Source organism: Oryzias melastigma, linkage group LG22 (assembly GCF_002922805.2).
Source record: "Oryzias melastigma strain HK-1 linkage group LG22, ASM292280v2, whole genome shotgun sequence".
Classification (NCBI taxonomy): domain Eukaryota; kingdom Metazoa; phylum Chordata; class Actinopteri; order Beloniformes; family Adrianichthyidae; genus Oryzias; species Oryzias melastigma.
The window spans coordinates 5,297,077-5,320,257 of NC_050533.1; the positions used below are offsets into that span (position 1 = coordinate 5,297,077).

A 23,181-nucleotide genomic window follows, 5' to 3' on the forward strand; every position below is an offset into this window, starting at 1 on the left:
AAATCCTGGAATGGCTCCTTTTAACATTTTACAACAATAAAAACATACATTTACGATTAAAACGTTCTAATTTTATGAGGAAAAAGTCATGTGTTTTTTTAAATTAAGTTGTGATTTCATGAAAATAAATTTGTACATTTACATGAAAGAAGTAAAGCAGGTTCAGTGAGATTAATGAGCAATGGGATGTAAATCTGAGCTTCTAAAATTAAACAGTTTGATTGTCTTTGCTGAAACATTTAACAGCTCAATGTAATAAAAATATCACCTTTTCCTCTTAAAACTTTTACTTTTGAAGTATAAATGATCAATTTTATTATCAGAAAATTGTCAAATTGCTTTACATAATTTATGCCGTTTTTATTATAATTGTGCAACTTTATTCTTAATAATTGTATGATTTTATTCTCATAACTAAACAGATTTATTCTTGAAATATTTTGACTTTTTCCTTATTTTATGACTTTATTCCGACAGATTTTTTTTTCTTATGAGTTACAGTGAAACAACAATGAAGCCATAAAGGAAAGTAAGTTTTGGATCGTACCAAATGTTTTCTTTCATGAAAGAATTTTAGATTTCCTGATTGCCTTTCAAGACATTTTTATTCTTTAAACATCCAGCTAAGTTTTAGTTATGACAGTGCACCTTACTATTTTATCATAAGTGTATATATTTTATGTATTGAGTTTTAGATTTTTTAAAAACCCTTCAAGTTTTCCGTTTGTTCCATTTTTTACAGTAGTGAATGATTTAAAGTAGGTCATTTATTAATTTTTGAGATAAAGACAATATTGCTTAATCCTTTGAGAACATTTTCCATAAATTCTTCGTAAGTCGGCGTGAAGTGGCTGAATAAGCAAACAGTAAAAATCTTTGTTCCAGACTTCTAAGATTTTTTTTTTTATTTTTTTTTTCAGCATTCTCACAGTTTTGCAAAAGCTTCAAAAGTAAAAAATAGTATTTTATAGTATTTTTACTGGAAATGTTTAGCCCACAAAAATATTGGTTCTTAAAAAGGCTTCAGTTTTGTTCCCTCCACTTCTCCGGTTCTTTTGAATTTTTCAGGAAACATTATTTAGCTCCTCAGGAATCAGTTTGAAGGTGTGAAAACACAGTTCTAAAGCCTTTTTGTTGCTCCAGTTAAACACAAATAAACTGATGTTGTTACAAAATGTAGCTAGAGGTAAAATGTTGGAGGGAAGAGTAGCCTAGAAGAGACTATTTGATCAAAAGAACAAGATACATAAGATGAAACTCATTGCTTCTCTATGGAAGCTATGTGACTCATAAAAGTCAATACTGGAAATGCTTTTTCATTTTCACGCTGTACCTTCTTTACATGTCTCTTAAATGAAATTAAAACGATTAAATGAAAATTCTCTGAATGGCTTTTTTTTTTCAACACCGCTCATTCTGTAACTGGTCTGTAACCAAAGAGAAGGAGCGAGAACTGATGTCATCATGTTGCGCCTCTTGGAACTGCTACCTCGAACTGATTTATGAGACGGCGAGATGTGAAAACGAAAAAGCAATTTTCAATGGCTTTGTCACTTTTAATTATGTCCCAGAAAGCGGTGATGATAAAGAAAATGGAAAAGCCTTTCGATTAATTGATTTTTTATTTTAAATGGTAAATGGGGTATACTTGTATAGCGCTTTTGACCTTCCTTCAAAGATCGAAAGCGCTTCACAGTCATAGACCAATTCACACACTGGTGGTAGCTCCACTGCCGAACACTGGCGCCAACCTTCCACTAGAGGCAATTTGGGGTTCAGCGTCTTGCCCAAGGACACTTCAACAAATGGGCGGGCAAGGCGGGAATCAAACCCCCAATCTTCCAATCAGGAGTAGACCGCCCTACCGCTGCATCACAGCCGCCCCTTAAATTTATTTAAGAGACAAGTAATGCAGTTACATTGTGAAAATGAAAAGAAATTTCTGTTTATGCATTTTAATTTTCAAATTTGATATTTTTAATTGAATTTTGGTACAAATCTACCAAAGAACTTTTTCAAAATGAAATGTCATTTTAATAAGGTTATAGAATGAGCAGTGTTGAAGAAGAAAAAACCTTTCTGAGAATTGCTTTTTCATTTTACTTAAGAGACAAGTAATCCTGTTACATTAAGAAAATGAAAAAGTATTTCCAATATTGGCTTTTATTTTGAATTATGAGTCCCAAAGGCTTCCATACTTCTGTTTTCCTGACAATCTTTGTCTGCATTATTTATAATTTTTTTCTATTTGCATATTTAGCTATATTAAGTCTATTTTACTTTATATTCAGTCTATTTTACTTTATTTTGTCATTTTACTCCATCTGTGTGCTGTACGGACGCTGGTACCTGAATTTCCCTGAGGACTTCCAAAGGGAATAATAAAGTATTTTCTATTCTATTCTATGTCCTAAACACTTATCGAGGTACCTTCTTAACTGTCATCTTGCCGGTAACCGTATTGTAAGTGTTGTACCTGACGTTGATACAGACGTTCAAAAGTGGTCAGCAAAATTTAAAGTATAAATAATTGAACTCTCCTGACTAGGATTACAAATCTTTGGCCCTCCTTCATAATTCCTGACCAATGACTGAAGAGATCTTTAGTCACATGGTTTTGTTTACAAGCTTTGGTTCAAAACAATAAAGGATCAGCAGCCTGAATACATTCCAAACGCCAGGTTCAGGACTTGATTTGGACCAAATGATTTTTCCAGTCCCGATACATCCTTAGTAAGGATCACTTCTCTTAAACTTTTTTCACATTAATAGATTTTAACATTCGCAGACACCTTTTATACATATTCTTAATTCTGTAGAATTTAAAGTGTAAAATTGAGAGTGAATTTCAAGTATTTATCCTTTTAAGGGAAAGAAAAACCCTGAAAACATACTAGCATGTCATGTCAGTGGCTGAGTTTAAACTCTGTCGATGGATCAATATCTTGTAAAATCAAATAGTCATTACCAGAAGTTCAGTTGCTTCAGACGGTCGTGCTAACACACAAATCTTTCCAACAGCCTCTGATTAGATATTGTTGCAGACGAGAGGATTTCTCTTCCAAAGTATGCTGTCGAGCTCCTGTGCAGGTAATAGCTACTCCTCATTGATTGTTTTAGAGCGGCTAAAGGAGCCTTTAACAAGAGTCAGAATGACAGAAAGCTCAGACAGACGCGTAATGTTCTGTGAAGCAGCTGCCTCGCTAATGTGACGCATTTGCAGGCCTTCACAGATCAGAAAAACACGACTCGCTTTGCAGTGCAGAGACGTGCTCACGCTCTGCTTCATGCTCATGTACAGATTTACATTAATGCAATTTAAACTGAAAGTCACACTTCCACATCAAAGGGCATTTTTGCTGTTTTTTTAACTAAATTTAATAAAAAAAACGGATTTCATCTGGTATCAAAAAGAGTTTCCATTTCCTTGCACTCATTGACTCTTCGGCACATTATCATTAAATATGGAGTTCTCTTTTACCAGGAAAAGCAAAGGGGACTATTTCCTGTAAAAGTTGATGAAATCAAAAAACAAATTTGTTTTCGACTGTTTTTCGAAGAAAACATTTTTTGTCACATTTTTTTAATAAGCTGGATTTTCTGAGAACGTGAAAATAAGGAGCTCTTTTTTTTGACATAAACCCACTAACAAACCCAAAAATTCACCATGGATGTGTGACATGAAGCTACAGTACATCCACACACACTCCTGCAGGTAGATGACAGCTGTTCCTGGCAGAGGAGGTTTGATAGTGTGTGAGTGTGTGTGTGTGTGTGCTGGTTTGGTGAAGCTCTGTTTTCCCTAAAGTGGTAGACGGCTCTGACTTGAAGGTCTGGAGGAAGACTGGAGTGGTGGCTCCCAGCGGAGCGATGCCTGTGCTCCATTCCCTCTCCCCTTTGTCTTCCCCTCCATTTGCTGCCCTGTTTCCTGCTTCTTCCTTTTTTTTATTTTATATATACTCGCACCTCCTCCATTTATCTCGCACCTCATCTCTCCCAAACCAACGTGTCGTACTCTCCTGAGAGTACTTTCATCGGCTAATTTTCCTACCCTTCTCCTTGAATATGCGAGTGCTGGAGACGAGCAGAGGCTGACAGGATCGGGTCGGCTTGAACTTGCTAACCTTGCTGCACTGCAGATGTGCTCCATTACTCTCTAATATAATCACAACTTCAGAGTTTGTGTTTTCTCTATTGATTCCACGTTTGACCAGACGTATCACACCATCTCCGATAGTCCGCTCGATTCCAAAAATGGCTTGTTTCAGTGTTCAAGGGCAGAGTAAATGGAGCATAGCGTAAATTTATGTAACAAACGCTTCAAAAGATGGCCTCTTTGTTACAAGAACCACTGTTTTTATTTGCCACATCTGTTTCTTCAGCCAGGAAAGATTATTGAAGAAATGAATTGTGGTTTATTGTCTGAGAAATTAAGTGTAGGAGCATGTGCCAGATATTGATGCACACTTCACTGACCACTATATGAAGCTCATGTTCAATTGCTTCTTCACACAAATAGCTAATCCTGATGGCAACAACTCGATGCATTCAGACATGTTTAGAAAATGGTAAAGATGAACTGTATGGTTTAGCCTCAGAAAGTAGGATTTAGAGGCTTTGAGCTAAATTGTTTGAACCAGATATCTGTATTTTAGGCTATAGTCACATGCACCCATATGTGTGCTGCAGCTTTTGGGTTGTCTGGGTCTATAGAGGGTTGTAGAGAGGAGCATCCACATTTTAAGGGGAACACAGGTGCGTCTTACAGTTCCCTTGTGCCTCGTATGGCCACCTCCAGGGACGTTAACTCAAGTGTATCATGAAGTACGCACAGGTGATGCTGTCTTATGGTACCCTTACTGTAGTCATTAGTAAGGTTCAAGTACTGGTACTTTATTGGTTGTGCTGAAACGCCGCCGGCCATCTTTAAGAAGCCCAAATAAATGAACCTCTGGTTGTTGAATTTTCTCAAGATACACAAAATAGTATGAGTGGAAACTTTTTATTTTTGTCATTTGGTTAAAAAAAAAAAATCTGCCTGCGTCTCACCCGTTGACTCTATAAGAAACCCATTTTGTTCCAAACAGGAAGTACCTGCTGGTTCCAAGAAGCCAAAATCCAATACACTTCTATAGAGAAATAAAGATATTACTCAGTCATAATATTTGTCAGAATAATTCTTGCTCTGATACTTTTTTTTTTCTTTTTTTACATGTTCTCGCTAATATTTTTTTTTATTGCAAGTTCTTAAAGTTATACATTGGCCAATGAGATGCCTCAAAACAAGCATGTTCTGACCTCAAACGTTGAATTGACAGTCCCTCCAGAGCCCGCTTTCCAATAACCTCACTCCTGATTCAGGACAGCGGTTGCCATAGAAACGTTAATTCAAAATGACTCGGACCAATCGCTGCTTAACAACTTCATCTGGCTCCATATCACACAAAAAGGCAACTAAATTTGCTTAATTTAAAGTAGTAAACGGCAGGAAAACGGTTTCCTATAGGTGGCGTCACACTTTTTGTCACATAACTCTGTTCTCTTATGCAGTCAGTGATCTGACCTACTTTCCACTTTTATGTTGTTTAAAGCCTCATTTTTACCAAACGGTCCGGTCCGATAAGGAGTGGTACGGTACGGTTCAGTTTATTCTGAAAAACAACAACTATGGAGGTCATCCAGCAGCTCCTCTTTTTCTCCCTTTACTTGTAGTACATCGTGTATAACAGGAATTTAATGTTGTTTGAAAGAAGATTGAGGCTAAGATGAATACCGCCATTGGAAATGTTAGCTTAAATGAGCGACATATTGGCGCTTTCTAAAGTCGGCATCACTTTCTGCCAATCAACAGGTAGCTACAGTGGCTACGCCACAACCGTCTGTTCCACTTTTCAATGGGCCTACAACTGATGGGGCAATCCCATGGAAATGCTCAAAAAAACCGAAACGGAAATGTTTGCTAGGACATGTCACCCGCAGCATGCCCATAGAAAAATTTACATTAACATTTTCACTTTACACGTCAATGAGCGTCTCTGATCTTGATATTTCCTGTAGGCCACCCGTCCCGTATAGGTTTGCCAATTTTTTCCTTGCCGACAGTTCGCATCTATCCATAAGGGCAGTTGTGGGTAAGGCATAAGAAACTGCTGATCTAATCAGGATTTCACTCACGACTGCCTCGGGGTTACACGGCAGGGTCAGGAAGAGGAAACCAAGCAGATGAAGAGGGGTTAAATAGAAGACAACAACTTGATTAAAGAGACAAAAATGAAGGAAATGAGTGAACAGCCTCAATTAAGAATGTCACTCCAAATTTAATACATTTAAATTCTTTTCAAAAAGTCTTAAATGCAGATTTGTTCATTCAAGACTAAAAGCAAACAATAAAAATCTCAAAAATCAATTGTGCAAAAAAATAAAAAATATAATCAGAATCAGAATATTTTATTGGTGAGTGTTACCTTCACTTCATTAGAAACTTAACTGTTAGTACAAGTAAGCCTGCCCCACTTCCCATCGCCCATCTGTATATATGCCCTCTCAATACCTTACATTCCCTCACAACCCCAACTTAACATTATCGGTCCAACAAAAACGGTGAGCGATATTGGAGCTAACCAGCCCTAAAGCTTTGACCCAGATTCCAGTTCAAATGGGGAATATGAAGACGTACATGGATCTATTTGTCTGCGTGTGGATGCATCAGAATGGAGCGGAGCAGGGAGCTTGTGCCCTGCCCATTGTCGTTTTTACGTCACAAGTACAAGCATTTTGAAACAGTATTTTTTTTCTGTTCCAAATTCACAACAATTTAAATAAAGAAATACTCATAAATGCATTTTTAAGCTTATTTTACCTAATATATGTCCTCCATCATCATAATAAATGCTACAAGAATATGTTAGAAGTCATCAGATTGGGTCTTTGAAAATAAAGAAAAAAAAACATCAACATAAAAAGTGTAAAGAACAAGAAGCAAACATACTCTCTGACCAAAACTTTGCTATATATATATATATAGGGAGTTATTAAGTATTCATCAGCATGATGGCAGGGGAAGAAAAGCTTTTCGAGGTTCAGGTCTGGATAAACCATAGTTTCCTCCCTGAGGGCAAAAGAAACAGGTCTGTGTCCCGAATGAGAAGGATTGTGGCATACTTTAAAAAGCCACGAAAAAAAAAACTATATATATATATATATATATATATATATATATATATATATATATATATATATATATATATATATATATATATGCAGTATAATATACAAGTCTGGTGTTTTTAATTGTAATTATGCCAGTTTTAGCCAAAATAAGACATTGTTTCTGCAATGTTTCAATACTTCATTAGAAAATTAATTTTTAGTGCAAAGTAAGCCTGCCCCACTTCCCATTGCCCATCTGTTTATATGCCCTCTCAATACCTTACATTCCTTCACAACCCCAACCTAACATTATCGGTCCAACAAAAATGGTGAGCGATATTGGAGCTAACCAGCCCTAAAGCTTTGACCCAGATTCCAGTTCAAATGGGGAATATGAGGACCAATATGAAGATCTATTTGTCTGCGTGTGGATGCATCAGAATGGAGCGGAGCAGGGAGCTTGTGGCCTGCCCATTGTCGTTTTTATGTCACAAGTACAAGCTTTTTTAAACAGTATTTTTTTGTCTGCTCCAAATTCACAACAATAAGAAATACTCATGAATGCATTTTTAAGCTTATTTTACCTAATATATGTCCTCCATCATCATAATAAATGCTACAAGAATATGTTAGAAGTCATCAGATCGGGTCTTTGAAAATAAAGAAAACAAAACATCAACATAAAAAGTATAAAGAACAAGAAGCAAACATACTCTCTGACCATAACTTTGCTATATATATATATATATATATATATATATATATATATATATATATATATAGCAAAGTTATATATATATATAGGCTGTTATATATATATATATATATATAAGTTATATATATATATAGGCTGTTATTAAGTATTCATCAGCATGATGGCAGGGGAAGAAAAGCTTTTCAAGGTTCAGGTCTGGATAAACCGTAGTCTCCTCCCTGAGGGCAAAAGAAACAGGTCTGTGTCCCGAATGAGAAGGATTGTGGCATACTTTAGAAAGCCACAAAAAAAACAAAAAAAAACTTTTTTTTTTTTTTAAATTATAAATCTATCAGAACTGGATCCCAAACCCATGAGAACATTCACCATAACCCAAAACCAAAATGTCACATTTAAAAGACAACCATTAAAAGTGTCCTCATAGTGTGAGTCTCTTTTTGGGGTTTGGTTCCCTAAAGTATATGTATACAAGTATACACACACACACATACACACACAGAAGTTCAAAAGCATGAAACAATCCATTTCCGTGGGTGTCATCACTTTCCTTGTAGTTTGAGACATCCCCGCTCACATTAAACTGAAATATGGAGCTGCATTTCAAACACCAAATGAGATGGTGAGACGCGCCGAACACGACACACGGTTTTAAACAAGCTAATTAGACAGAACACGGCTCGCTGAAGTAAGAGAGGCCGTCTGTGAGACGAAAATGATTTAATAACAATTCCTCAATGAGATAAAACAGCTTGCTTCTACGCTCTTTGTCTAATTCACATCTGATCAGGGATATAAATACCAGAAGCTCACCGCTGAGCTTTGGAGGATCCCTCCACAGAATTGCTTTTCGTTTGACTCATCACTCTGGCATCGTTTTCTCCACACAATTTTTTGTCAATAAAGTACAGAGCTATTTAGTTACAGTGGCATGGGAACTCTGAAATTGACTCGGAGACAATTTTTTTTTAAACTTCTGCAGTGTGTATCTCTCCTTGTGTGTGACGCACACCGTCTGCTCTCCGTCTGTGATAAAAAGCTGCATTACATTGAGGAGCGATCATTTTTCAATAGACAAGCCCATTTCCTTGTCTTTTTTCTACCTTTTTCCTTCTGTTTGCTGTCCATTAAATAGAAAGCGATTCGGTTACACTGACAAGGAAACTTTAAACTGGTGGGGAGATGGAGGGGGGGGGGGTGCTTTTCTGTCCCTAATGCATTTGGTTGTTAATGTTTTTCCTACTTTCTTCTTATTTGTGCTGCATTGCTCTTTGCATGAGGAGATTGGATCGTCTTTTGATCGTTATTAGTGCTAAATGAAGGATTTTCATTCATGTTTTGTCCTAAACAGATTTGTTTTCACAGTAAGAGGCTGACCAAGTGGCCTGTAGGAATTCAAGTATTGGACTTAAAATAAAACAGACCCTCATGAAGTAAGTAAAAAATTACTAAACTTATAGGCAAAAATAATCTGTCAATATGGCATTAAAAGGTCTAACTTCTAGGAAAATACTGTTGTCACTAAGACATTTTCTTAAACATGTTACTACTAAAAAACTATCCAGATGAGATCATTCTTTTTGCAAGACAGAAAATCAGACGTGTTGAGAAGCTTTGCCACAATTTCTATAAAGAAGATCTACCTCTCAGACATGCAGGGTGTTTTATTGTCACTCCTCGCATCATCAATTGTTATGCACTGGGAGTAGTGCTGCCACAAACGATTATTTTAATAGTCGACTAATCATTGATTATTTTTTCCAATTAGTCGACTAATCGAGTATTGCACAAACTGCATGTAAAGCACACATCTTAACCATCATTGGCATTAAACTAACTAAAATCTAGATATATATCATTGTGTGAATTTGGTCTCTGGAGATGGTAGTGTTGATAGCTGAAGATGCTGAAATTGATAGCTGAAAACGTTAAAGCTGAGCCAGCTAAAATATTGATTTAATGCCAAATTAGCCTAAAAAAATACAAAAAGCCTAAGTTAGCTAAAACAGCTAGCATGTAGCTGAAATATTAGCCAAATTCCAAAACAGCCGAAAAAAATAAAAAAAAGCCTAAATTAGCCAAAATAGCTAGCATATAAATATTAGCCAAACTCCAAAACAGCCTGAAAAACAAAACAAAATAAAACCTAAATTAGCCAAAACAGTTAGCATGTAGCTGAAATATTAGACAAATTCCAAAACAGCCTAAAAAAAACTTTTTAAAAAAGCCTAAATCAGCCAAAATAGCTAGCATGTAAATATTAGCTTAACTCCAAAAGAGCCTAAAAAAATAAAAAAAAGCCCAAATTAGCCAAAAGAGCTAGCTTGTAAATATTAGCCTAACTCCAAAACAGCCTAAAAAACAAAACAAAAGAAAACCTAAATTAGCCAAAACAGCTAGCATGTAGCTGAAATATCAGCTAACTCCAAAGTAGCCTAAAAAACCTTAATAAATGCCAACGACTATTAAATTAGTTGTCGACTATTTTAATAGTCGATTAGTCGACCAATCATGGCAGCCCTAACAGGGAGCCAATAGCTGAAGTACTCACTTCCCTTACAGCCAATCACAATCAAACTTCTGCCTCTTAATTTCAGTAAAGTTTTTCCAGAGTTCGTTTCATGTGATGTGCTGAGAGAACTTCACAGAAGTTCTGAACTTGAGCCTTTGGTGGAGTATTAAATGTCCCGAGATAACCTCTACCTCTTGTTTTTCATCCTTTGTTGCGTTCCTCATAAATTATGGCCAGTTTTTTCATTTTTTTAAATGTGTTATTGTGTTTTCTAATCTCACTTTATGACGATGTTTCCTGTTTTTACTTTTTACTCATTCAGAGCTTGTATTTTTTTTTTCCTGCCGTTCGTTCAGACTTTGGGTAAACTATATTGCTTCAAAACCACCGTGGAACTAAATTACACAACTACAGTGTTTTCTGAGTTCATGAGCGGTAATTATACCCAGCACTTTTATTGTAACCTGATGGTTCATTATAAAAGCTGCTTGTAATGAACCATCAGCCTCACTAAGTCTCCCTCTGTGTGTATTTAGTTGCTGCAGCTGATTTGTTTATTTCTTTAGAGAATGTGATGTTTGTTTATTTCCTTGATTTTTCTTATGCAGTTCAGTCCCATGCAGCAGTTTGGATGTTTCATTTAGTGAAAACGAAGCTCAATCTATTCTGATTTTTGACGTAAACATGCCGAACTAGCCCAGTGCAGAAAAACACCCTCAAACCATAATGCTTCCACCTCCGTGCTTGACAAAGAGGATGGTGTTCTTAGGGTCATAGGCAGCTTTTCTCTTCCTCCAAACGTGATGAGTTACGTTGATGCTAAAGATCTTGCTCTCCTTTGACCAGAGCCCCTTCTTCCTTAATCATGAAGGTGTTCGTTGGTAATTTTCAGGTGAGACTGAACATGAATCTTCTAAAGCAGGGTTACTTTACAAGCACGACGAGATGTTAAACCCGCATTGCAGATGGTTTTATTGGTGATTGAGGTTCCAACTGCTTTGAGATCATTAACTAACTCCTGCCGTTCATATGTTCATGGAAACTCCACCAGGTCAGATCTCATTTGGAGCCCCAGACCTACGGTAGGTTCATTGATGGTCAAGTTGTAGCTTCTCGTTGATGGTTTTGTAGTCCTTTCCGGTCAACAATCTTCTCCCTTAAATCCACTGAAAGCTCTTTGGTCTTTCCCACGTTGAAGAGTTTGGAGTCTGACTGATTTTTGGACAGGTGTCTCTTCTACAGGGAGCAAGTTCAAACGGGTGTCTTCACTTCAGGAGAGTTTAACTGGTCCGTGAGAACTCCTGATAGTTACTAGGAATTCAAATATATATTTAACTTAATGAGATGCAAAGACATATATGGGCATTCCTTAAAGTCTCACTCCAATAATCTTTTGGTTTTTTTTTTAAAGTGTTCCCAGTGTTTTTTTAATCATGATTATGTCAGTTTTGCATTCATGTTGTGTTGGAAGATTTGTTGTTTTTCTCACGTTCGTGTGTGTTTTTCGAGTCAGACTGTCATTTTTCTGATGATTCCAATATAACACGTATAGTGTTTTTATAAGTGTGGGTTTTGGATCTAAAACAGGAACAAAAACTACAGTTTTTAAATAAAAAAGCATGTTTTTGTCCAGACTCCATGCTAGTTATTTCTCATATGAGGTCGCTTAAAACACTTCAAGCTTCAGAACCGGCCCATCTGTCAAGTTTTAGAACCCACGAGTCAAAAAGTTGATCCATACCTGATCTAGGAGATAGTTTTGTAGAGCGGTGAAAGTTTATTAAAAATTTAGAGTTGTGGCCAAGTCTGCTTCCAAGCATCCTTCCATTTACACACTCCCACTAGCTTACAGCCCCTTACAACCCCAACCCAAAATTACTGGTGCAACAAAAATGGTCACAGATAAAAAAAATTTCCAAACAGCTTTTTTTTTATCTGCTCATGATTCACGATGATTTGAACAAGAAAGAAATACTCGTAAATGCATTTTTAGCTTAATTTTCTCTATTATTCTGTTTTCTTTCTCTCACGTTTCATTTCTTTTTGGGTGTTAAACCTACAAAAATCAGCAAATGATCAAATACTTATTTCCTCCACTCAATATTTAGTGTTTATTTACTGGATCTAAATTCCTCTCTTTCTGTGAACAAACCAGGAGATCGCTTTGTCTGCTCCTGATTCACAACAATTTGAATAAGGAAATACTCAGAAATTCATTTTTAGCTCAATTTTCTTTATAAAAATCCTCCATTATGAGAACAATCTCACAGGAACATATTAAAAAACATACAAAATCAGCAAAGGATCAAATACTTTTTTCCCTCCACCGTATATTTAAGGTTCATTTAGTGAATATATATCCCTCTCTTATGCACACCAATGTGAATAAACCAAACAAACCCGGCTTTAACTTACTTTACTCCACTTCTCTCTCCTTTTGCCCATTAATTGAAAAAGTGGTGTTATGCTCTGTCATTTTCTTTATTCAATAGATTTGGGCTGCTCTTATTGGCGAAAAACACCCTCAAAGTATTAAAAACACTGTGATCCCAGGAAAGGAGGCTTTGAAATTCCAAACATGAGTGTGTAGCTTCTATCTGAGGCATTTATCACCAACTGCACTTTGATGTAACATTCCCCCTCCTCTCCTCCCCTCCCCGCCTGCTACACATTAAACAGCAGCAGCACAAAGTTTCTCTAAATGAGTGTGGAGACTCTTTTTTTTTAATCACAGCATCTCCCGTGTGTTTTCTCTGCTCCATATACCAGACAGACGGCAAACTCCTTCAGAGAAACATCTAATGCTAAGCATCAGGAAGACGCGTTCAAGCGACCACTTTCAGTGAAAAATTTATGCAAATGTACATAAATGCACACATGAACTTCACTCTGATTGTCGAAAATCCTCATTTCTTATGTTACATTCACTCCAAAAACAAGTTCAAGCGACGACAAATGAAAACTAGCGCTGAGTTGATAAAATCATTAAATTGATTTGAATAAATCTAAGCTAATAAATAGATCAATAATTAATTAATAAAAATATTAATCGATTTAGCACATAATGCTAAAGTCCGCTAGCTTGATGCTAATGTTTAATGGAATTTCCCATAGGATGGCTAATGCTAACAATCAGTCAACATACATTTCTGACTAAATTAACATCTTTATAAACTTACACAAATTAATTTTCCAAACTATTTTAAGGTAATATTTTTAAAGTAACCATTTGTGGTTTAAAGCGCTGTTTTTTGCTCATTTTTTGCTTATTCTTCTTTTAAAAAAAGTGTAATGCTTATAGAGTAATCGCCACCTAGTGGCCAAACTGAAACGCCCTCCAGGAGAAGCAGAACAATGTTTACAATCTTTATGATCTGAACATTTTTATTGATACATTAACAATCTCATTATTTCACTCATACATTTTACAGTATGTGAACTGTATCAGATTAATATAAATATATTCAAAACATATAGTAGATTATTAATATATTTCTAAACAAATGTGAAAACTTAAAATTGAATTGAATTGAGAGGATCAAAAGAATCAATAAAAATCTGAATCGAATTTAATCGTTTATGGAAATTATTATAAATACCCAGCCCTGATGAAAAGTCATACAAACACATGTATATGTGTGTTCTGCATTCAAAACTCTTGCGTTCTTGCATCACCACACATGAACGTGGGGACCTGGGCATTCTCGGGAATTGGAAGGGGCTGGTGCTCAGAGAGCAGGGTTAGAGAGGAATGCTCAGAGATGCATGAATGAAGCAAAAATAACACTTTGGGGGGTCTTTTTGTGAACAATTGCCATTATAATACACTTAAACACTTCTTTAATACACTTAAGGAAAATTGATTTAGCTTTAATGCTTTTTATTAACTATTGTATGAACTTATTAGTCATATTACTGTACTTTTGTTCTGTTTTAGCCATTTCTTTTTAGGTTTTTTAGGTTGTTTTGTATACATATATATGTAAAAATATATATTTAAAAAAAAGCAAGTGTGTCACATGTGTCCGTAGCATTAGAGGTGGAGTAAAAAGTCTGTTATTTTGTGATTGAATCGTCTGCCCAGGCACCTTTTCGCTTTGGTTTTACCCCTTCCCCTTGAACAGTGAGGGCTAAACCGGGCGTGCAATGCTCCATTTTTGTTTGGGTTCTTCTCCTCCTGACGTGGATGCGGCCGACTGCTCCCGGTGCTCACTCATCCGTCGTTTGGTCACCCTTTGCTCTTTATACATTTCTCTTTTTGTCTCTACATGTTCTCCTCTTGGCATCCGCCTTTATCTTCTGCTTCCCTTTTGCTTTTATGCCCCCCCACTCCCACACACCACCACCACCACCACTCTTCTTGCACTTTAAGCTTCACTCTCTGCTGCTTTTATCTTGTCTGTGTCTTTGCCGGCTTATAAGTCTTCTTTTCTCCTATTTTGGTCGCGTTTTTCACAATACATGTCCTCTCCATTACTTTGCTCTCTGTATCTTTATCTGCTTCTGTTCTCCATCCTCCATTTGTATCCGCCCCGTTAAAAGACCTTTTACTTAAGTAGAAAAGGTGATACCATCATGTAAATGTACCTACAAGGACAAGTTAAAGTCTTTAAGTATTTAAGGATTATCACTTAATCTGGCACGCAGAAGAATCCCAAGGAAAAAATCACACTGAAAGGCTTCTTTCAGAAATTTTACACGGGATTATATTTTTTTCTGCAGAAGTACAGGATGAAGCATTTCAAAGCCCATCAAGTTGATGCGTATTTCTAACATGTGAATGGATACCCCGCTGAGTCTAAAATCCAAACTGACTGGACTGTTTTTGAGCTCATTCAAGTTTGGTTGCATTTGCAGCAGTTTTTGCACTGGCTGCGCGCTGAGCTGGAGGACGGCAGTTACTATGAGCAATAAATCGATTTATTGATCGTTTTGAATAAAATCTGGATTTTTTTTTCTCTCTCTCTCTTGGTCTTCCATTTTCGGAGTAAGGTCAGTCCGACTTGGTCAGACTCGGAGCAACAAACCATATGCTGCAAAAATCAGTTTGGAGGCTGTTGCTACTAAAAGTACAACAAATTTGTTTCAACTTCTGGAATGGAGGCATTCTGTCCCTGGGAGACGGGCTGTTCAAGCTCACAAACAGTTTTATGAGCATTTTTACCTTTTATTTACACGCACTGGCACTTTTAATTCAGCTCAACTTCCTAAAGAAATATTTAAATAATTTTTTTTGGATAAATATTTTCTGTAGTTTTTTTTAAATATTATTTATTTATTTGTATTTATTTATTTTGCTTAAGAAAGTAAATGTAGAGAAAAAAAAAGATTAAAATTCGAAATTAAATTTAGTGTCATAAAGGCCACATCACCCAGCCCAACTTTGAGCTAAAGACATTTAGGAAATCTTTTTATGATCAGAGTGAGAGCTCATCTCAAAACAAAGATCCAAAATAGATTTTTTTTTTTAAATAAATGTGTTTTTTATATTGAAATTATTTATTAGCTGCATATTTCTTTAGAAGACATAAACAGAAAAAAAAGAAAAAAAAGCTGCATCAAGATAATTACCTGTGGTATTTAGTGGGATTTATAGAGTGAAAGTGTATATAATTCATACACATTTACAGTATTAAGACTATGAAAGCACATTTTTTGCCAAAAACGTAAACCAAGTAGAATAGTAGGGTGACAGTTTTCATCAAAAACAATATTTCGGTTGTTGGGTTTCAAAATTACTTTGTGGTCATTTTTTTTGTTCATAATCTTTATTATAGAGCTTCCAAACTGACAGGATGTTCCACTAAGTTTGACCACGGAGCTTTCAGGTCAGAAGATCATATATTTTAGATCCATAAAGCTTCATTTTCTCAAGAAAAAATATATTTTTTTTTTTATATTTTTAGTGTCACATAGTAATATTTTCATGAAACAATGTCGTCAATTTAGATTTTGTATTTTCATTTATTTCAATTACAAAACTTGATTTGCTAAAGATGAGATAGAAGGCAGTTTGATTAAAAACAAACAAATGTATCACTCTAACTCGAAACTTTGAACAGAGGCCAAGGTGAAAATAATAAAGCATAAGCAAAGGCTTGCAGCTGCAAACAACACCCCAGTGGGATTATTAGATGATACATAGTTAAATCTAAAAGCAAACATGATGAAATGCTCCATAACAAGCTGGGCTGGTTCAGAGCAAATAAAACTGGAGCTTTAAATCCACTAAAAGATAATGAAGAAACAGGAAGAAGCTGTGATGATTACAAATCAACGCAGGTGTGAACGTGACAGGAAACACTAAACACTAGCTTTTTTATTTATTTTTTTTACTGAAAAATACCATTTATAGTATTAAAATCCAGAAAACCAGAGTTTCAGACCTCTACTTCATCAACTCAACTATAACCTGACACAAATTTCCACAAAACAGTGAACTTTCAAAGCAAAAACCATCAATTATTTATGACTTTTATGTCAAACTGGGAACATCTAACAGCTTGTGGAGCTGGAAAATCTACAGAAAGAGACTTTTAGGAGGAAATTCATCTCCAAAGTTTGATGAACGCTTTGTCTTTTTCACGTAATGCAATTTATAGTAGGGAAATGTACATGTGTCGTACTTTGGCGTGTGTTTTGATTCTTTTATAAAAGGTTCTCTCTATAAAAAAGGTTCTTTTCTGCATAAAATCTGATATTAAAAATTGATCATAAGTGATGTAAAAGTTCTCACTTTTTAATTTTATCAAAGGAAGACTTTTAAATAGAAATTTTAGCTGATTGTTATGTTTAACTGCAAACTTTATCCTACTTTTTGATACTTCACCAAACTATTTTATTGTAATATTTCATTTTTTAACCATCATTTAAAGACGAAATCAAGCGTCTGAACATTTCCATCTCTGTCCTGATCACCTCACAGATTTGTGCTGATTTTGCTGATCTTCCTTTTTTTTAAACTCAGATTCCCTTCTTTTGAGATGATTTGCTCCTTTTACATGCAGAAATATGTGTAAAACCTCGCAATTATTTAAATCAAAGCAAAATGAAGTAAACAAAGACTACTAAATGTGATGCGTTTGTGCCGACACGCCCGGGGCCTGATGCTTTCAGCTGATAAACCTTTTTTTAAGCATCTCTGCAGTTTTCTTTGATCTAAACTTACATTGACTTCATTTTGCATCTGTGATTTCAGAACTTAAACCTGCAGTTGGATTGAAAACTTATTTTTTTAAGGAAACAAGTGAGGGGAGTTTAGTATGAACTCCTAGCTTGTGCAAAAATGTCCTAATTATTTTTTTTTTAAGAAAGAAAAGAAACCTTCCACAAAAAATGACCCTTTATTAACATTAGTAAGCTCATTATTAAGCATTAATAACATGTATAAAAAGTAATTTAACTCCTGTATTTATACCTTATTGCTTCTGAACATTTAGTTGAATTAAGTCACCATCAGCTTCCATTAAAATGTGTAAAATGGATTATATATGTGTATATAATATAACTGAGAAATATTTTGCATAATATTTATAAAAATAGATATTCAATAATGAATAATTATGGGTAAAATGGTGAATGGTATATAGTGAAATACTACATTCACCTATACAAACACTGTGCCAGCCTGTAACCATGAGCCCACAGATACTCAAACATATGAGCGCGCAAAGCGGGAATCGAACCTGCGATCTTCCTGTCAGAGGTCGGCCGCTCTACTTCTGCACCCTCATGATGCTAAACAATACACAGAGTATTTATTAGTCTTCAGCAAAGAGATATATGTGTACACCTTACAATAAAGCACCAATTATCATGCATTTACATTTACTAATTGATAAATTAGCTGCAGATGTTAAACAATTTCTTAGTTAAGGTCAATTAAGAGCTAATTAAATATGTATTAATGTGTAGCACACAGGTTAGGATTGTTAGCTCCACATAAGCAACCACAGAAAATTATTACTTGAGGCATATTAACACAATAATGAACATGGCAATTGATGCAATGACAGTATATGAGAACTGGACCAAGTTGGTGGGACGTCACTCATAGAAAATGGCTTACTCTTGGCTCCAACCAAACAAAGTCAACTCTCTCACTATTTTATTTTATTTTATTTTTTTTGCAATAAGGATAGTGCCAAATTGGAGCCAGACCTCATCAGGGATTGGTCCGAACTGATCTGAGTCAAGGTTTCCATGGAATACAGTCAAATACGGACGCAATCGGAGGCAGTCACATTTTTACGCACATCAATGTGGCAGTAAGTAGTACAGATTTTCTTGTGCGAGCAGTGCGACATTGGCATGTCTGCATAGACAATTGCCCTCGCCTACCGAGCAGCTGCCGGCCGGCGGCACTTGGACGTCCACCATTCAGAGACGTCCAGTCAGAGCTCTGCGGCCCGAAATCAGCCGCCAGGAGTCCTCCCGGCCAGACTGCTGGGCAGGTCAGAATCGAGAAGATTCTGCTGATGCCTCCCCATCACATGGTGGCAGCTGTATATCAGGAGTCAGGTTGTTGAGACATCTGATTGGCCAGTTTATGACTTACACAACAAAAAATATATATTATAAAAATGTCAGGATGATCACAAACATGTTAAAAAATAGAAAAGTTGTTTATTTCTCTATAGATGTTAAGGGGATTTCAGCTTCTTGGAGCCAGCAGGTACTTCCTGGGGGAGGAGTCACTCAGTCCAGTTCTTATATACAGTCAATGGTCAAACTGGTTCAATAGGAAAAGTAATTTGGGATCTAAAGCTGCATAAAAGCATCTGAGAGATAAATCTTCTTTTTTTCACTTTGAACTAGATAAATTTGAGCATCTTTTTAACCTCTAAATATCATATTTATTGAAAAATCAGTGTTTAGTTCAGGGGTCAGGGCCACGTCCATTTTGGCTCTTTGGTTAAAATGAAATTTAAAAAATAACTGTAAAGTAAAAAGTAAGTATGCAGTAAAGTTTTTTTTTATTGATTTATTTTTTAAAGGTAAATTAACTTATTTAACCCATTCACAAACAGTTAAAACGTACGAATCATTCAACGAGGATCCTAACTACAGTGGTCATAAATTTCCATCAATCCTTTGTAGTTTATCAACCTCATTCTGACACATTTGGAGATATTTTTGAGCTTCATTTATCACAGAAAATCTATGTATTGTTACTTAGAACAACCAGAATTAAAGCTGCACATTTCTCATAGTAAAAATACTTTATAAATATTGCTGTTAAAGTCAAATATTCCTGTTTCTAACAGACGAGTTTCAAGACCTGAAAATTGCTCGTCTGCCTCGGTGACACTGACACTCAGTACTTGACATGACCACCTTCTGCTTTTTCCCACATATCTTTATTTTCCACCCTCCATTCCTCTCTCCACCCCTCCCTCCTTTGCACTTCATGCCCCTTTCATCACTCCTCTCTCCTTCGTCCCGTTCCTCGTTCCTTCTCCTCCCGAGAGGGAAAGTGCGAGTGCACGGTTGAGTGGCGAGGAGGAGAGGTGGGTCCTGCCCTTCCAAATTCTATCTCGGAGAAGCTCCAGCTCCGAGAGGCGCCGTCAGAGAGCAAACGGCGGGCTGTTTTTACGGTTTGGTAAGCACCGTATGTTCCAACACACCTAAGGTCAACACACGTGTTCGTCGTCACACATGTTCTCCCCTTATTTCCGCTTCTTTTGGTGATGTTTGGTCCCAGAAGTGACGGTGGCAGCACAAACAGACACAGCGAGAGGAGCACGGCTGGCAGAGGGACCATGAATTATACATCCGACCTGTCTCCATGCATTAGACAGAAAAAAGGCGAGCAGGCGCAGAAGTTGGGGCTGCAGCAATGGAAGTTCTAGCACGTTTTTGGCGCTTGATATGCGTTAAAAAGGAGCAGGTTGCCTCTTTAACAAGTGAGAAAGACATCTGTGTTTGTTGGAGGTGAAGGGGTTTCATGCATCTGTGTGATGCAAACTGCAGGTCCACAGCTGGGTGGAGGAAGCGCTCCCAGTGACATTATTTCTGCTGCTGTGAAGCTCATCGGTTCACAGTTCAAAGGGTTTTTTTTCCTCTCTCTTTGCAGACGGATGGGAGAAAATTGCGCGCTTGTACATGCAGTCTCCACTGATTTGGGCAGAATTTTTTCTCTTTATTTCTTTACTTTGTGCTTCAGATTTATCTGCTCGCTGCAAAAAAAAATGGCAAGCTAAAGTGCTGGAGGGATGATGGAGAGAAACCTCCGCCTCTGTCAGAGACGCAACCAAATCAAGTGTGGTGAATGTGCAAGGACGACTTCCTGTCTGTCACTGCTGTCAGAAAGATTCTTCTCGGCTCTGAGGACTCATAGGAATAAAAATAAATTCACATGTTTTCTGATTGAAAGATGTCCGGTTTTTGTTCCTCCAAAACTGCTCGGTTCAACATCCTCCTTTCATTTCTTGTTCATTAGTTTGCCTTCGAGAGAGGAGAGTCCTTTTATCAGCTCGCTCTTCATTTGTTTTTTTTATCAGCGCCGGCATCTTTTCATCAGTTTTTTCATCACAGCCTCAAAATCCACAGAAAAACACGTCCCCACCTCTTAGTGTTTCCTTCTTTGTTAAACGTCTGATGCTTGAGAGGGTTCGTCTTTAATTTGTGTAATTCTTTTTTAAGATTTTTCTTGCGGTTAAAGCTGCCCCGCTGGAGGTAAACAGATAAGACCCTTGAGGGGTTTCATGGGAATTGAGTGGAAGAAAAAAGCAAATGGATTAATAAATCAGTGACACAGCGGGGATTATAACAAAAACAAAAGCAGAGATTCGAATCATTAAGATTAAAGTCTTTTTTTACCCTTTAAGATTTAAGTTGAAGTGAACTCCGTCTGAGCAGGAGAAGGATCCTCTTTTAAACTGAGCGGTAAATGTGGGTCGATTCCTGAGCACCAGTCTGTATGAACTGTCATGGTTTGTTATCCGGTTGCTCAAATCAAAGCCGAAGCACAACTACTGATTTCAACCATCGTTTTCACAAAAAAATGATAAGTAAATATTTTAAAATCCAAAATGTTGGTTTTTTGTACTTTGAGACAGTCTTTCCTCCGAGTGTGGCTCACATAGGAGGTCCTGGCCTGAGCAGGATTATTTTCATGAGCATCTTCTCCTCAGATTTACTCCTGTTGGGATGCTGCTGGTGTCCGAGCTGAGGAAGGCAGCAGGAACGTCAACAAGGAGGCTCAGTTTAACGTCATTTCTTGAGAGGGGGAGGATACGTCCTTCTTTACCAACCACCCCTCAGATTTTCATGGACATCATAGCAGTTGTGTCCCTTTAAGGGATTTGTTTGGGTTTATCTTTTTGTTTCTTCTCGTATTAAAATTGTGTTTTTAACATATTATTGTGGCATTTTCTTGATAATGGAGGATATATATAAAGAAAATTAACCCAAAAAAGACGACTAAATCCATGGACGTCTTTGTATAAACTGGCCTCTGGCTCAAAACTTGATAGTTCACCTTTTTTTGGACCGGTAAAGTTAGGTTGAGAGTGTGAGGGGCTGTAAGCTAGTGTGAGAGCACATAAACACATGGGTGAGAGGAAATGGGGGCGGGCTTACTCTGCACTAACAGTCCAGCCCACAACTCAGACATACATTTCTAATGAACTACCATTCTGCAGGAATAATGTCCTATAAACCAGTAGTCACCAACTCCCCGGTTGCAGACCGGTACCGGTCCATGGGTCACTTGGTACCAAGCTACAGATAGAAAAAAATAAAATAAATACATGCACTGACTTAGATTATTTCAATTTGTTTATTTTCTGTTCCTGAAGGACGTTTTATTTTGGAAAACTGTCAGATTCTGTTCACAACATCCGTCTTAGTCGAGTGACTTAAAGCAGCTAGCTAGATTGTTAGCTAATAAGCTAGCAAAAACCAAACATATTTGGAAAGTTTATTCGAGTTGGAAGATCCAGTGAGGAAATCGAACAAGAGACTTCGACTTCAGAGAACAATAAAGCTGCTGTTTCCTGACAAAACTGAATCTTCATCGACATACAGATTTATTGAGACAGTTGTTCTCTTGTAGCAGAAGTCGCTCTGGCTAATATTTAGCGACAGACTCGACTGTTTCACACACACAGATAATAAAGTTTGAGACACGGTCGATTCAAGTTTATATTATATTTAGAAAATCAACATCATTTTATTTTGGGTTATTTACCCATCACACCTTTAAAGTTATTCGTAGCTAAAGCTAGCGTCTGGTTGTTAGCGTCCAATATGACATTAAAGGGAAAATCTTCATCGTAAAGTTCAAACATTTTATGGGGAATGAAGATTCAATTAAAGAAAATTAAGGGTTTGTGGAAACTTGTAAAAGGTACATTTGAGAATTTTGAGACTGAATTAGGAAGGCTTCCTTCCGTTCAGAACCTTCAGCACAGAAAATGCTCCTTTGAGCTGAAAAAAATACCCAATAAATGAGGTTTTATGTAAAGACAATTTATGTAAAGATAATTGGAACTTGGATTGAGTTTTAAAATGGAAAAAAACAAAAAAAATGTAATGTTTCCTTTATAAATCCTCAACTTTGCTTCATTGAATCTTAATTATCTACTAATATTTTTAGACTTTTTTTTAAACAAAATTTATTGAAGTAGGATTTTATTTTGAAAATAGATTTTCTGAAACCGGAAAATTAAAAATTCAGTGAATTTGTCTAATTTAAACCAGTTGGTGGCCTGAAAAAGGTTGAGGATCACTGCTTTAAAAGATCAATATGCTGCTAAAACAGCATAATCATAATTAAAGGACCACTGGGAACACTTCAGAAATA

The 23,181-nt window shown here is 36.5% G+C and overlaps 1 protein-coding gene across 2 annotated transcripts in view; it reads right to left on the reverse strand.

Moving 5' to 3' along the window:
* The window catches only part of efna2a (ephrin-A2a), a 136,055-nt gene that overhangs the window by 83,970 nt on the left and 28,904 nt on the right, over positions 1–23,181 (reverse strand). The window lies entirely within an intron of this gene.